This window comes from Diabrotica virgifera, chromosome 6 (genome assembly GCF_917563875.1).
Source record: "Diabrotica virgifera virgifera chromosome 6, PGI_DIABVI_V3a".
NCBI lineage: Eukaryota > Metazoa > Arthropoda > Insecta > Coleoptera > Chrysomelidae > Diabrotica > Diabrotica virgifera.
In genome coordinates this window covers 172,265,291-172,280,630 of record NC_065448.1, presented here as the reverse complement: position 1 = coordinate 172,280,630, position 15,340 = coordinate 172,265,291, and the positions used below count along the sequence as shown (strand labels likewise).

At 31.1% G+C, this 15,340-nt stretch overlaps 1 protein-coding gene across 2 annotated transcripts in view; it reads left to right on the top strand.

Annotated features, from left to right (window-relative positions):
* Window positions 1-15,340, top strand: part of LOC114335080 (tyrosine-protein phosphatase 69D-like) — a 729,328-nt gene that overhangs the window by 498,651 nt on the left and 215,337 nt on the right. The window lies entirely within an intron of this gene.

The following is a 15,340-nucleotide window of genomic DNA, read 5'->3' as shown; positions in this document are numbered from 1 at the left end:
CACATTCTCGCATTGGAGGTACAAGCAATTGTACTAAATGTAAATAGGATTCTTTTGACATCCCATAAAATGCAAGAACTTTAGCATCACTTTTTTGCAACTCCTTTGCAGCAACAAAAGCTCTGCAATTTATATTTTTTGCAATGTAGGGATGAACGCAATACCTCCTCTTTTTTGCCGTTTGCGTCTTCTGTTATAATAATAAACAATAATATCGTCATCACTTGAATCACTAGACATATTTTAATGCGATAATACATAATAATATAAAGGTCTAACACTCAATAATAAAAAGGTTTAAAACTTTAACGCCGTATAACAACGACAGTACAAAGTACAGTCAAGAAGTGACTCGTTTTATTAATTTTCAGTAGCGTAGTGTGCGAGCCATAGTTGATAACCAGTTGATAATTCTAGTTACCAACTATACCTCGTCCAATTTACTTACCGTTGCGCGTCATCCGCGCCATAGTCTGTGACACGATACCAACTCGAAATATTTAGGCGGTGAGCGTGTTCTTTTTTAGAATCAAAATTATTCTAAAGGGGAACACACCTACCGCCTAGATATTTCGTGTTGGTATCGTGTCACGGGCTATGGCGCGGATGACGCGCAACGGTAAGTAAATTTTACGAGGTATAGTTTAGTTTCTTTTTAGTAGCTGTGTGTGCGAATGGCCGTAGCCTTTCAGTCACTCTCAAAGCTCTAAGCTCCAGCTGTTTGCCAACATAGAGAGCGAATAAAACCAAATGCAATATTTTTCGACCTCTTACCCAGCGGTTCTGCTTTTGTTGAGGAAAGTAAATGAGTTTGAGATCTAACAATCAGAGCTAGGTGTGAAAGAATAAGAATGACGTACCTGCAAAAAGTAAAATTTCTCAGGAGAACAAAAAACGATTTTTAAATATTTAAAATAGGGATTAAATGAGGACTAATCGTCCAAGAGCATATGTATGACGTTTATTCTTACAATGTTGTCTTTTGTTTTGATCCCTATTGGTTGGAATTTCATTATCCTAATTTAATCCCCTCATTTTCAACCCTTTTTACAGTTGCGTCATTCTTCATCTAAAATTTTTTAAATATTTAAAATAATGATTAAATAAAGAGTAACCGTCCGGAGTTAGACCAGAGAAATTAGCAATTAAATGGGCTCTTTCGTGACATCCGTTGATAGTAGTCCCGGCCCCAGGGGTGGGCGAACTGGGCGGCCGCCCAGGGCGGCCAATTTTAGAGGAGACAGCCAATTTTTGAATTTGAAGAAATAATAAATTATGTTTTTAATATGATAAAAAAACAATATTATGAACAAGAGGGGCAAAAATGCAGCTGTAGAAACGAGAATTAAATAAGTGAAACAATAATAATTGCAAGGTTCATTCGACGGGAAATCGACAACACCGCCTTCTACTTCATCGCCTAATAATACTGGGATCAGAACTTAATTAAGTTCACTGAAATTCACTTAAAATTAAATTACTGAAAATGGATATAATAGTTGGAAACATGTGGCTGAAGCTTTGTCCAGCCACGCTAAGTCTCCAGCTCATCTACAGTCACAGCGACAGTGGTAGAACTAGCAATTAGACTAGAATCGGGCAAAACCATAGACGAAGAAACACAAAAAGTTTTAAATTCAGAAACTCGTCATTGGAGAAATGTAATAGAACGACTTATATCAATAATACAGTTCTTAGCACAATAGTGTCTTCCATTGAGGGGCGATTCTGATAAACTTTTTCATCACAACAATGGTAATTTTTTAAAGCTTGTTGAGCTATTTGGAAAATTTGATTCTGTTTTACAAGAGCATATTAGAACAACGAATGTTACTAACAAGCAGCATCACTACTTGAGAAAACGTATTCAAAACGAAATTATTCAGCTCCTCCATGACCAAATCAAAAATAAAATTTTAAGCTTTTTGAAATCAGCAATGTATTATAGCATAATTTTAGATTGTACACCTGATATGTCTGTGGAACAGACAGATTATTATTGTTGTACATTTTGTCGATTTAGGTTCCTGTTCACAAAGTGTTAAAATTGCAGAACATTTTCTTCGATTTGTGCCTGCACTGGAATTCACTGGCTTGGGACTTACAAACGTTATTTTGCAAGAACTGAATGAACTGAGAAAACCTTTGTAAGATATGAGAGGACAAGAGTATGATAATGGGGCAAACATGAGAGTGAAGAACTTTTTGTTCCATGTTCTAGTTCTAGCCATTCAGCCAACTTAGTCGTGAACGATGCTACCAAAGCCGCACAGTTTGTAGTTTCTTTCTTTTCCTTAGTGATAAAAATCTACAACTTTTTCTCAGCATCTATTCATCGTTGGACTATACTGAAAAATCATATATCTAGCATAACATTGATACCTTTGACCGCAATTAGATGGAAACTGGATGATTATTGATGCAATTTTACTCCGATCAGATACCAAATTGAAGAAATCTGCGATGGTCTTGTAGAAATCGCTGTCAATAAAAGCAATGATAAAATGGTTGCTCATGAGCAAGCTGTTTGACAAATCAAATCTGTGATTTTACTTTTCTTTACTCTATGGTAATATGGCATGACATTTTATTTCACATCAACATAGTCAGCAAATCAGTGCAGAGTATTGACATAGGAATGTATCAAGCTGTCATTTTATTAGAAAAAACGGAAAACCATTTTACGTTTCTCAGAAGTTATTTAAAATTCCAGGGCTATTCGACACACACAAAAGAGACGCATGATTTATCAGATAAATGTTTTAAGCTATGTGATGCTTTAGATCTAAATTATGCTGACCTAAAAGATGAACTCAAAGTACTTTCCACGATTGTGAAGCCCAAGAGTACACCTCTAGAGACCCTGAAAATGATTAGAGGGTATGATTTTGATTTCGCACCCAACGTTAGGATTACTTTGAGGATTTTATTAACCCTACCAGTGACAGTGTCCTCTGGAGAGAAAAGCTTTTCAAAGCTAAAACTAATAAAAAATTACTTAAGATCAACTATGTCCCAGGAACATTTGAGAGCTCTAGCGACAATCTCTACTTATTGAACACGAAATAGCCGAGTCACTGGATCTTGGAGAATTAATAAAAGACTTTTGCCGTGCCAAGATAAGAAGAGTGCTACTTACTTCAAAAAGTAAGTGTGTAATTATGGATGTGGATAGTGAGTTTTTGGATATTAAAACATGTTAATATACAGTAATGTAGTAAAATCTCATGAAAATATTGCAAATACATATATGTGTTTTTGAGCGTGTATCCTTCAAATACAGTAGAAAATGGCATCTTGCCATTGACACATCATATATGACACATCAATAAAAATACAATCTTAAGTAGGGGAGGGGGCGGGGGGCGGCGTTCGCCGATCTTGCCCAGGGCGGCAAAATCCCTAGGGCCGGGCCTGGTTGATAGAGCTATCTAAGAACTGCTTTGGATAAATTTAGTTACAACAATATCCAATATAAAAATTATGCAAAAGATTTACCGTACTTTTTAACTTATAAACAATATAGGATCAAAGATGAACCGACCTTTCCGTCCCCGCTTAGCATAAACTGGCGGATATGTCTAAATTAGTCCTGTGGTGGAAGGTTATAGTCTAATGTGTGACTGCGCGCTACCGCCTGTTCTCTAATGACTTGCAGCCGGTTACTGTGGCGATGAGCGAGAGAGTAGTGCCATATTCGGTTGCACAACGCATTGTTATCAAATTTCTTGCAGAAGAAAATGTTGGCCCCGCTGAAGTTTGGCGAAGACTAAAAAATCAATATGGAGAATCAACACTGTCCAATACACAAGTGAAATTTTGGCATAGACAAGTTCATGAAGGACGAGATGCCTTAGAAAACAAAAGTCATCAACGACGTCCAAAAATCGTCCGATAAAAGCGAGGACTCATTTGTCTGCAGGCAAAGTTTTAGCGACATGTTTAGAATTATCGTGGCGTTTTGTTGCTTAATTTTCTTCATGAGAGACGAACCATTAATGCAGCTTATTACTGTAGTCTTTTGGACCGTGTTCGAGTTGCCTATGGGTCCAAAAGACGGGATGTCGTATACGAGGTGTGCTGCTCTTGCATGACAACGCTCTACCGCATACAGCTGACAAGAAAAAATAGCGGAAATGCATTGGACTCTCGTTGAACATCCTGAATACAGTCCTGATCTTTCACCATGTGATTACCACATGTTCGGTCCATTAAGAGATGCACTAGGCGGAGCGCGTTTTGATGAAGATAATAAAGTGGAGCAATTCGTGTGCAATTGGTTAGATACCCGCCCTCATTCTTTTTATGAAAATGGAATACAGAAACTTTCTAGCGGCTGGGAAAAATACATACAGAAGGAAGGAATGTATATAGAAAAATGGAGTATTGTTTAATTGTTGCAATTATAATTCAATAAAAAGTTATTAGCAAAGGTCGGTTCATATTTGATTCACCTCTCGTATAAACAATTAAAAATCTCTGTTTGATTTTAAATACAAAAGGTGGAGACCGGTAAATTATATGAAATAGTGACACAATTTTTCTGAAGAAGCATAGACAATTCTTTAAAATGAGAGTTTGCAAAGTTATTTTTGTTAATTTGTTGCTTAGTTATTGGGAAAAGAGCTCCAAAAGTCGAATATTTGAAAATTATTAATACCTTTTCTGAAAATAAACCAAAAACTTTAATTTTGCGTCAGAGTAGGAACAATGTTACAAGCATTTTGTTACTAAAATTTTAAGAAGGTTCACTTAATAGCTAAGGCAAAATTGCATTTGTTTTTCCCAAAAAGATTTTATCTACAACGTTATTATACGTAAACTGTTAGGTTTACGTAAATTCTAAAGGCAGAGAATTAAAGAAAAAAGATCATTTTACTAAACTGAATCATTTAATGGTTATAAAATCGATGATAAACATTGTAAAATATTTTTGAAAAAGTGGTGTGAGTTTAAGCTTATAATCAATTAGAATACCTCCGACGCATTAACATGTAGGAAATTAATATTTTTTATTTGACATGTTGGAATTTTTATACAAATTAAAAAAAAAATTAATTCCCTAAGGCCTTTAAGACCCGAGTTAACCATTTTTTTTTATAAACATTAGGAAACTTAAAAAGTAACGTTTAAAAGAATAGAAAAAAAAATCAAAACTATTCTTCTAAAAGTGAGCCGTCCATGATGCGCCAAAATTGCAAGGTTTAAAAACAAAGCGATTGTTTGACTTTACTGTCGAAAAATGAATTCACAACTACACATTTAATTTACAAAAGTCGCAATAACTCCGGTTTTAATCAACGAAAATTGATGTTCTTTGTTTAATTTGGGGTGCCTCGGTGCATATATTATAAAAATACGATCAGTTAATTTGTGATTTGTTTATTTAAGCCATTATTTTGTTTAAACCATTTAAAATAAATATTTTTTTGCCAAATTTGACATTTTTATTATTATTATTAATATAAAATTTACTGAAATGATAGGTAACATAAATATTGATGTATTACGGTTATAAATAATATTATTTAACAATAAATTTTACAAAAAAATATTAATTTTTACTTAAAATCAAATGTATGCATTGTAAATTTTTCTTGAGGTATGCTTAGGTATATTTTTTGTGACAATTACTTTTATGACTAAACCCTACAAGGCTACAAATATTATAAACTTCGTATAATTATAAAATATGTTAAAATAAAATTAAGTCGTGTCAATTTTAATGGGTTCATTATAATACACTCACCGGCAGAGAAAACGGGCACCCCAAAAAATGGGTCATTTTTAATGTCTTGTATTTCCTAAACCTGATGTCCGATTTAAGTAATTTTTTTAATATGTTATAGCCTTATTCTTTATCAATATCGCTGTAATAATATTGTTGCTAGACAGGTGTATTAAATAGTGTGATGTTACTGCCTTCTGGTCCCAATTAATTAAAACTCTATTGTTTGGTTCAAATACATTATATTTACAATCACCTTCATCAACGACTAACCATAACAATATGTTTACATATAACAGTAACGACCTACTACAACAATAATTACTAACTGAGTACAATAATCTTTCTCCACCGAGTTAATGTTTATATACACATTTAAATAATAACAAAACATGACAATTCAATGTTACTTGCGGTTATTGATACAAGAACAGATACTACATGGATTAATGACTTTGAATGAGTTTTAAACATATTTTGTACAGGGTGATATTATAATACCACACCTCCCCGTTTTGTTAAAATTACATATTTTTAAAATAAGATTGATTGTCTATCATCGCCGTTTAAAAAAAAAAAAGAAAGTCCTAAGAAGAGAAGAAGAATATCTGAGTGCATATCCCTCTTTCCCTTTCACAGAGTGTTTATGATTACCTAATACTATTTTCAAAAATTAAATTTCCTAACTATCCTAACTAACTGTAACATGGTACATTTCAGATCAATCGATTTTTCCCTAAACATGTATATTCTTTTTCCTATTTTACACAAAAGTTCATATTTTCCCTATACTAAAACTGGTATTTTATAACCTATTACTAGTTCACGTACTTTCACGTCGTGTCTTTTCGTCCTTTTTTTTTTCGTTCACTAATTCACTTCATCAAAACAGTGTCCACAGTGAATGAAATTGATCCTAACTTTTAAATAGTCTTTTAGTGCCTATCAGCCGTAACTAATCTAATTGTAATAAAATCTCGACTTTAATACTTCCTAAGCTAAGCTAAATATTACCTAAACTTCTATTAAATGGTATATAAAAAAAAAACAATTTAACGTTACTTTACTATTTCTTCTTATTATTTCAGTCTTATTTTGATTTATTTATATACGCCTTACTAACTTTAAAATATTGTACCTATAATAAAAATGTAATCTCTCTAAAAAACTTCTAATGTGTCTCTAAAAAACTTCTAATAACTCTCTTGTACCTATAATAAAGATTTAATCTCTCTAAGAACTTCACTTTTTGCGTCCCTTTACTTACTATCTACTAACACTATTGTAAGATATTGTCTATCCTTAATTCAAACACTTCCATTTTCCGCGAAAATTTAACCTGAATTCATTATCTACATTTAAAAATGAGTTATTTATAATTTACGTTACTTTGGAGAAAAAAAATTTCAACTTTAATTCTTAGACAAAAATTCAATGATTAGCTACTTATTTGCTTAGTATCTTCTTAATTTTGCTTGTTTATTTTGGCATTTTTTATGTTTCTTCTTTCATTTTTCCCACATATTTTATTAAAAATTCTCTTTTTTTCTCTTCTTCTTCTTGTCTGGTACTATAACTATATTTCTTCATTTTTCTCCACATAATAACACTTCTACAGTGTACATAATTCATCTTCATATAACAATCATTTGTCATTTAATCATCAATATATCATTTCATAATATAACATCATAATAATCAATTCATATACTAGCTCCGATACCTTCGTTTTACCTTAATAAAAGAGGTTTCACTCGGATGTCTTAGTTCTCCGCCAATATTAACCCGAATTTTCGCCCTGATCTGTACGCACTATTAAGGTGGTGTAGTTAACTCAAAACACGAAATAGGTATTTTATGCGGTTCAAATTCTTCTAAAAATATCACAACCTCAATCCCTTGCTTTGAGGCCGTTGTTTATTCACGAATAATCATGAATAAAATAGGTACCCTTCAAAACACAGAGTGGGTCTTTAATAAGCGTTCAAGCTTCTATAAATCACTTAGTACCTTCCTAATTTGACAAGAGCCGTGGGTTTCTTATTGTCTCAAGTTGCCTCATAATATTTAGCTTATAATATTGTTAGTTCTTCTTCTAATCTATATAGTTCTTCTTCAAATTCCTTATCTCGACTCATCAGGTCGGTTCGTTAAAAGTATATTTCTTGCTTACAGTAATGTTTATCTTAAGCTCTTATATCAACGTATGTCATCACTAATCATTATTTATTAAAAAAAAAATCATTTATATGTCATTAGTCACACAAAAATTATTAATTCAGGTTCATATCATACAAAATTTAACACAAAATCGATAAAAATGTATCTAAAAGATCAATAACAAAAACAACTGGCTAATAAAATTCAATAATAGTATACATATTCGAAAAAAAAAATTCAATAAAAAAATAGCATATGCAAAAGTTAGATAAAAATATTCAAAATAAGTTTATATCTCATACTTCGATAGAAATTTTTGGAAAAAATTCGATATTCCATAAAATATTCAAAAATAACCGTACTAGAAATAGAAATCGGATAGAGATTTTTCAAATAAATTCGATAAAATTCAAAATTCAATAATAGCATATATAATAAACTTTGATAAAAATATTCTCAAAAATCACTTCATGTTTCAAAATTCATAGATATTCTTAAAAAAAATCGATACTTCATAAATTATTCAAAAATCAGCAAAGATAAATATTCAATGTTCAATAATAATATAAAAACGAGGGAAGCATTTTTAATAAAGATAGACATTCTTACTTACATTTTATCACTTTGTCTTTGTTCCCTGGGTTCTCTGCATCTTCGTCCTGGTCCATCTTCGCCGTCTCCGTTTCCAAGCTGGTGCCGCCATCTGTGCTCCTTTCAGAAGACCTCCTCTAGTCTGCAGGATCAGCCATGTATTAAATAGTGTGATGTTACTGCCTTCTGGTCCCAATTAATTAAAACTCTATTGTTTGGTTCAAATACATTATATTTACAATCACCTCCATCAACGACTAACCATAACAATATGTTTACATATAACAGTAACGACCTACTACAACAATAATTACTAACTGAGTACAATAATCTTTCTCCACCGAGTTAATGTTTATATACACATTTAAATAATAACAAAACATGACAATTCAATGTTACTTGCGGTTATTGATACAAGAACAGATACTACATGGATTAATGACTTTGAATGAGTTTTAAACATAATTTGTACAGGGTGATATTATAATACCACACAGGTACATTGTCATTGTATACAGGGTGTACGAATCAAACTGTGTTTTTTTCTCAAACTTTGGAACACCCTGTGGAATGTTCTAGCTTTTATAAAATACTGAAATTATAACCAAACTATAGCCTCAGGTTTTCTTAACATTCTGTTTTTTGATTCATTCGCTTATGTTTGATAATAAAAAAGTTAAGCACTTTAACAACTACCCCTGTTTTTCGTTAATACAGGGTGCTTTTAAATAAGTACGGCAAACTTTAAGGGGTAATTCTGCATGATAAAATAATAACAGTTTGATTTATAAACGTATGCCCGCAAATGCTTCGTTTCCGAGATAGGGGGTGTTGAAATTGTTCTTACAAACTGACGATTTATTTATTTCTCTAAAACGGTTTGTGATATGCAAATGAAATTTGGTAGATTTTAAGAGGTAGTTATTGCGCATTTTTTGGCTTACAATTAAGAATTTTATATTCACCATTGGCGTGCATACGGGTATAAATATTTTAGATATATCCGCATCAAAAAAAGCTGGTACAACTCTTATAATCGAAAATCGCGTTTTTCAAGTTGTGTAAGTTGATCTTGTCAAATGTGTAATTCTAATTTCTAGGGCAACGTTGCCGGTCATGTCAATTAAGTACCCATACATTGATTCGTGTTTTGTTATAATTTATGAAAATATTTCAATTCAAAAATAATGATTGTTAATAAATCTAGAAATAACTTTAAATTATTATCTTTAAATTAAAATCGAGAAGCGTGATTTGTTTCTCGTAAATTGTACCTACTGTAAATACAATACTATTGAGTTGTGGGATACTAGAATAAACACACGGGAAAAATAAAAAAATTGATTTGAAATTAATACAATATGAATAACTTTTATAGTGAACAAGTGTGGAATTTAAATATATGTATTACAATTCGAAACTGCCGAAATATTAATATTTTGTCATAGCTTAATTATATTATTAATCACTTCTTGTAATATTCTGGCCACTTAACTGAGAAATAAATTTAGTTATAAATTTTCATCTTCGTCCAAGCTTTCCTAGGTGTCTTCAATCATGATCAATTGGTAGTGATAAAAATAATACCTATCTAAAACCTTTATACATTTTTAAATGTCATTTTTTTGTATTTAGATTTAGTACAATTCCGTTATCTGTTATGGCAACAACGAAGTGATTCACGAACTATTGTATCCAGTCTGAACACAGGTTTACATTGGGAAAAAAAGTGTACCAGTTTTTTATGATGGGAAGTGTACATCATGTGGCATATCATTTAAAAGCTTTTCAAATATTGATTACAATAATGTAAAGCAGTTAATTCTTTTTGAAAGCGTAGGCGCAAACTTTCGGTCGAATTATATTTAAATCCATTAATTTTATTCGAATCCTAAGAAAACTATTAAGTATTTTTGAAAAACTTAAACGCAGAATGAAAGACTATATTATTACCGAATACCGAGGACTAAAAGTCCCTTATAATAAACAAAAAGTTTCTTTTGAAAGATATTTTTAAAATTAAAAATCACACTAAAATTTCTCTTTTTCACCCCTCTAACTCTTTAAAATAAACATAGCAGTTCTCGGGGAACTTTGACCCTCGATAATACTGTAATTTTTTATTCTCAATTTAGATTTTTCAAAAAAAAAGTATGTATTACTTTTCTCAGGATTCGAAAAAAAAAAATGAATAAGTACATTCGAAAAAAAACTTGACCGAAATTTTGCGCCTACGCTCTCAAAAGCAATTAAAGTATTATACATGTTTGTAATCAGTATTTCAAACGCTTTTAAATGATATGTCACATGATGTTCTTTCCCATTTAAAAAAATCAAAATTATCACTGTCACCTAAAGAGGGATGCGCAAAGTTCGAAACATTGATGCTATAATATACTATGAAATTTTAAAAATCGACCTGTCCGGGCGTTTTGATAATAAAAATAAATAAGTTAATTAGGGGGCAACAATTATTCCAGTGCACTCTATGTATTGTATTGTTTCCACGCCGTGAGGGAAAATTTACTTTCACTCACGCCGTGCGGGAAACTTTCGGAAACGAAATGCGTGCGTGAAAGTGGCTCTTTTAGCATGGCCGTAGAAAAATAATTTTTTTTGTAAATTTTATTGTTAACCACTTAATGCACATATAAATTTCGAGGTGACTGTCAAAAAATGATTTATTTTTTCATTTTATGATTCGGTTATGCGTTATAAGGTAATTAAAAAAACAATTATCAGGGGCGTAGTAAGTGTATTATTCATGACAAAGGCGTATAAAAAAATGAAAAATTTTGAGTATTTTTAATTTAGTAAATTAAATGACCTCAAATGCGCTGGAGCGATGACATCAAAAGAGTCGCAGGACCAATGTGGAAACGACTCACACACAACAGAGATGAATGGCGAGAAATGGAAGAGGCCTTTATTCGATATTTCGAATAGAAAAAAAGGCTATAAAAAAAAGAATGTGTGTGTACTTTGTACGCACGTAAGAAGTTATACTTCTATTATATGATGTCTTAAAAATAAATATACTTTAAACAGTTTGTTTTAATTTTTTTTTAAACACCAAACTAATTTTGTGCTTACCGCTTTCAAAAAAATAAAAAAAGTATAGGATTGCACTGGATTAGAACTCACGACCTCTCGATCTCTGGCCGAATTAGTCGAGGCATTGAAGCACAAAAAAGGCCTTACTGTCGATTTTTGGCGCAGTAAGACGGATTTTAATGCAGTTTGGTGCGTTGGATTCGTGAAAATGTCAGGAAATTTTGTGAAATATTGTAATGAATAAGAAATCTGAAATTGCATTTGTGCATAAGAAAAATTCATTTCAAAAGTGCATTTTGAAATAGGCAATTATTATAAATTTGCAACTCGGTAAATAGTTGGGCAACATCCCGATTAATTATTTTAATTATTTTTAATCATTTTAAAGTCCATATAATAATAGTCTAAGATGTCAATAACCATTAATAATAAACAAAAAAGTTTTCCTTATGGGGGAATCGAACCAAGTACTAACAGGTCCGTAACTAGATATACATACCGCTAGTCTACGCAGACACTTGCTGGACAAGGGCGATATCAGGTATAAACAAAAACAAATAGGTAAGTAAAAATTGTAAAGAAAATTACTACATACTTAAATGTATTATAAAATTAATATATTCCTAAATTTTAGAAGAAATATTCGTAAATAGGTATTATTAATATCTATTAATGTTAATAAGTGAAATATAAATATTTTGACGTTTCACAATTTGACAATTCACTTTTAACTGCAGTGCCTTAAAATTTTTAAAGCACCGGTGCTTTAAAGTAGCATTCGTAACGCTGCTATGGAGTGCTATAAATTGCACTTTTAACACGTTTGTAGAAAAATATATTTAAAAACACTAATATATTCTTTCCACACCTTTTCTGGACTGATAAATACATAAATTAAAACATTTAGTAACGAACTCCATACTGCCTGTGTGCGCATGCGCGCAGATTACTAAAATTTCACCATCAATGAAATCGCGCCTAAAGAAGTATAACTTCAAAAAATTAAATGTATATATTTTAAGTATTTTTATATTAGAAAATTTAATTGTACAACTAAAAGCAAAGATTTATAGGGACGTAGAATTATAGTAAAGGCATAAATAAAAAAAAGTTTTGTTTAAGTCTGATGATACAGTTGTAAAAAGTTCAAAAATATTTTGTGCACCGCTCTGTAATATTGTAAACACTGCAACTGTAGATAATACAATAAAGATCTACTACCTGACAGTAACGAAAATAAAATAAACTGTAAATATTACAAACACAATACAAGAAACATTATACACAAATACCAGCTGATAGAAACGAAAATAACCTAATAAATTCGTTATAAACCAAAAACGGCCTTAAAACATTTCAACGAAAGTACAGTTACCATTAAAAATAACATAATACATTCGTAATAGAAAATAAACCAAAAACAGCCATGCAATATTTGAATGGCACTGTACTACGGTAGCCCGTGTAAGACACGTGAAAGTCCCAAATTTTTCGGCAAGCTGCTCCGTGTCAGACACGGTATAATGCATTAAATGCTTAAAATATATTATTTATAACTGTTATAGATACATTTTAGGATATTTTTCACTTGATTAACTTTTAATACTACTAATAATAAGCGAGATGCAAAATTTGGCAAAAAAAAATATTTATTTTAAATGGTTTAAACAAAATACTGGCTTAAATAAACAAATCACAAATTATCTGATCGTATTTTTATATTCTATGCACCGAGGTACCCCAAATTAAAAAAAAGAACATCAATTTTCGTTGATTAGAACCGGAGTTATTGCGACTTTTGTAAATGTGTAGTTGTGAATTGTGAAACCTTGCATTTTTGGCGCATCATGGACGGCTCACTTTTAGAAGAATCGTTTCGATTTTTTTTTGCTTATACTTGAACTTCTATTCTTTTAAATGTTATTTGTTAAGTTTCCTAATGTTTATAAACAAAGCCACGGTGAATTTTTGAAAAAAAAAATGGTTAACTCGGGTCTTAAGGGACTTAGGGCATTATTTTTTTTGTTTTAATTTGTATAAAAATTCCAACATGTCAAATAAAAAATATTTACTTCCTACATGTTAATGCGTCCGAATTATTCTAATTGTTTATAAGCTTAAAATCATACCACTTTTCAAAAATATTTTACAATGTTTAGCATACATTTTTTAACCATTAGATGATTCTGTTTAATAAATGGATATTTTTTCTTTAATTTGGTACCTTTAGAATTTATATAAACCTAAAAGTTTATGCATAATGACATTGTAGATAAAAGCTTTTTGGGAAAAACCAATGCAATTTTGCAATAACTATTAAGTGAACCTTCTTGAAATTGTAATAACAAAATGCTTGTAACATCGTTCTTACTATGACGCAAAATTAAAGTTACTTGTTTAGTTTCAGAAAAGTTATTAATCATTTTCAAATAATCGACTTTTGTAGCTATTTTCCCAAAAACTAAGCAACAAATTAACAAAAATAACTTTGAAAACTCTCATTTTAAAGAATTTTCTATATTTCTTCAAAAAAATTGTGTCACTATTTCATATAATTTACCGGTCTCCACCTTTTGTATTTAAAATCAAACAGCGATTTTTAATCGTTTATATATTGTTTATAAGTTAAAAAGTACGGTAAATCTTTTGCATAATTTTTATATTGGATATTGTTGTAACTAAATTTACCCAAAGCAGTACTTAGATAGCTGTATCAACAGATGTCACGGGAAAATCCTTTGTTCTCTGGCCTAAGTAGGGATGGCGGATGTTGACAAAACACCGGTTTTCGGTTATACCGGTTTTTTAACCTACGGTTTAACCTGGCGGTTATAACCGGTCAAAACAACCAGTTATTACAAAAACCGGTGTTTTTTTTAGTCATAGCCAATACACAATATGTTACATTTACGTTGCGCTTTAGTTTGCAATACTTCACTCAAATCGATATCAATCCATATCAGTATATAATTCACTCATCAATGTTGTAAAATCGGTTTCAGTCAGCTTAAAGTTTCTCATTTATGAGCTGGTGTCGAAAAAATTTCCCATTTTTTCTCTGAATTCAGTATTTTTTCACTTATCCGGTTTTTTACCGGTTACTACTTGCAAAAGAAAAAACCGGTTATAACTGGGACATAGAAACAACCGGAAAATCCGATTATTGCAGATGAAAAAACCGGTTTTAGGTTATAACCGGGGGACATATGTTTATAGAGCCAACCGGCATTATTTTTTCATGTAGAATTAGCCCTTAAAATGTGTCATACTTATTTACTAACACCGTGTATATTAATTTTGGTTTGATTATTTCATCATAGAGAAATCATTCGCCCCCTGCATAAAATACCGTTGTGATTACCATTTTTGTCGAGTTTGAGTTACAGTGTTCTTCTTGTACAACTTTTTCTGCTCTATCTTCCAATATGATCGGTGTGGCTGTAACTGCATTTTAAAAAAGATTCCGAATGGAGTAACACCGTAAACACAAAAAATATTTGAATTGTTTGTAGAATAACGGAATGACTACAGTAGTTGTTACAATTTTATTCGCCGCACTGTTTCGATAATTTTGTGCCCGATAAGAACATCGTAAGTGCAGTTACAAGATTATCCGATGAAAGCAATAAAAAAATCCTCTAATAAAAAAAAAGTAGATCTTATTCTAAAAGAGAAGTTCAACATTTATAAGTAATTACTTACTTCTTACACTGAAATATCACATGCATTTAAAAAAATCCAAAGAAATTGGTATCTTTTTTATCATTTCTAAAGGATATCATAAATGCTGGTTACAATCTTATTCTT